At 52.8% G+C, this 2,274-nt stretch overlaps 1 protein-coding gene across 1 annotated transcript in view; it reads right to left on the reverse strand.

Moving 5' to 3' along the window:
- Positions 1–2,274, reverse strand: part of ASS1 (argininosuccinate synthase 1) — a 27,058-nt gene that overhangs the window by 988 nt on the left and 23,796 nt on the right. The window lies entirely within an intron of this gene.

Consider the following 2,274-nt stretch of genomic DNA (forward strand, 5'->3'; position numbering starts at 1 on the left):
TGTTCAGCTTGTCCCAGAGCTGTCCCATGGGTCCCATGCCAGGCAGGGACACTGCCCCTGGCAGGGGATGTTCCTCTGGCAGGGTGGTGGTGCTGGAGGACACCCCCTCGGTGCAACACCAAGAACAACCCCCTCCCCAGAGCCAACAGCCACCCCCTGAATCCCAACTCTGCTGGTTCCCTCCATCCCCAAAACACACAGCTCATTTCTCAGAAACCACAAACCTTAAGGGAGGAAGGGGGAGGAAATAAAGAAGAAGAAGAAAGAAGAAGAAAAAAAAAAGAGTTTACAATGATTTTACCTCCCCTGACGGGCTACAGAAAAACCTCTGTGCTTTTATTTTTGCTCATTCGAGTGGTTCTGACCTGCTCTATAATTACGTTACTTTCTACCTACTGTGCAGAGGCATTTCCACACAGCTCTGCCTCTCACAGCTTTCTCTCGGGTTCCTGTGACGCCGTCACTCAAAGGCTTTCAAACCAGCGATGTAGAAATCAAAAAGAAAAGGAAAATGGTTGGAGACACAGGGAGAATAAGTGCCCCTGCTTTTCTCTCCCTCTCTCTTTTTCCTCCGTCCCACCCCCCTCCATCCTCCTTTTTTTTTTTTCTTCCCCCCTTTTTTTTTTTTATGGTGGGTTTTGTTTTTTGGTTAGTTTCTTTTTTTTAAATATACTTTATTCATTTAATCTCTCCAAGTGAGAGTGTGAGGCATAATGAAGGGTTGGGACGGATTATTAGGAGCTGTTGATTTCGAGGGGGAGGGAAGGGAAGGAAAAAAGCCAGAGAAGAGAAAGAGAGAAGATAATTTGACATTTACTCCGACTGATCTAAACTCATTCGGGTGTATTTATGGCTTATAAAGTGTTTAGAGAGATTGAAAGGGGTTGAAGGAGGGCTGAGGGGGGGAGCAAGAGAGAAAACAACATGAAAAAAAGGGGAAAGATGGGAAAGACAGAGGGGAAAAAATAGCATTGACTTGAAAACATGGCCCGTGCTTTGGCTGGGAGGACAGAGTCACTGGTGTCATCAGAGGTGGGACAGGACAGGATGGGGTGTGATGGAGCAGGATTCCATGGGATGGGACAGGACAAGGTGGGGTGGGATGGGATGGGACAAGGTGGGATGGGATGCAACAAGGTGGGATGGGATGGGATGGAAAGCTTGCTGCCACCATCCCTGGCCAGCCTGGTCCCTCGAGCCCCACTCACCTGACCAGCTCCTCATTGTACAGTGACCGTGGGGACTCCCTGCCCAGGATGTAGACCTGGCCCTTGAGGACAGAGAGGCGCACGGTGCCCAGCACGGGCTCCTGGGAGCGCCGGATGCATTCCCGCAGGAACTCACACTCGGGGCTGTGCCAGAAGCCTGTGGGAATGAGGCAGTGACATCAGGGACACAGGGGAGGCTGGGGGGATCCCGTGGTGCCCATGCAGAGTGGTCCTCCCACCCCCTCACACAAAGAGAGATCTGGGGTACTTTTCAAGGGCAGGGATGAGGTTGAAGGATCGGGAGAGGGATGTGAGGTGTTGGGACACCCGGGTCCCACTCTGAGGGATGGACACCCCTTGTGTGTCCCTTCCCCTTGGTGGCCCTCAGGTTCCCACCTGGGAGAGGAGGCTACAACCAGCTGATGGAGAAGAGGCAGTGGGGCCATTCTCTTTCCAGCTCCCCCTGGGTGGGGCCTCTCATGGCAATTAAAAGCTTTGTTAAGTTATTATGAAACTGCCACTCAAAAACCAGCATCTCGAGGGGTCAGGTGTGGACAGACAGATGGACACAGAATCTAGGGATGATGAGCTGGATGATCCCCCTCCCCCAAAACACATCCTGCAGGAATATTGTCATCCATAGAGGCCATCATGGGTGTGCAGAGGGGCCATGGCCCTGCCTGCCACCCCTGTGCCCCCTCCTTTCCCTAAGAGTGGTAATTAGCCAGGAAGGCCTTGGAGACCTGGAATAAAGCCTGGGAGATGGAAAGGGAGATAGAGGCAGGGAGAGAAAGAGCCCATTCAGCACCCTCCAGTCATCCCCAGGTTTTATCTCTCCCATCACCCTCCTGCTCTGCTCACACACCGGTGCCCTCTCACCTTTCCTTTCCCAGCTGGGCTCCTGGCCCAAGCCATGAAAGAAACAAACAATTTCTTTTGTTGTTTGGCCTGGGCAGCCCTGGAGCAGGGCCGTGTCCTGCAGCCCTGTCCCTGGGATCTACATTGAGGCACAGCATTAAAGCCATGCAACCTCTTGCTATCAAAACCATCCCCCGACCCAGACCCC

Source organism: Chaetura pelagica, unplaced genomic scaffold (genome assembly GCF_000747805.2).
Source record: "Chaetura pelagica isolate M959 unplaced genomic scaffold, ChaPel_1.0 scaffold405, whole genome shotgun sequence".
NCBI lineage: Eukaryota > Metazoa > Chordata > Aves > Apodiformes > Apodidae > Chaetura > Chaetura pelagica.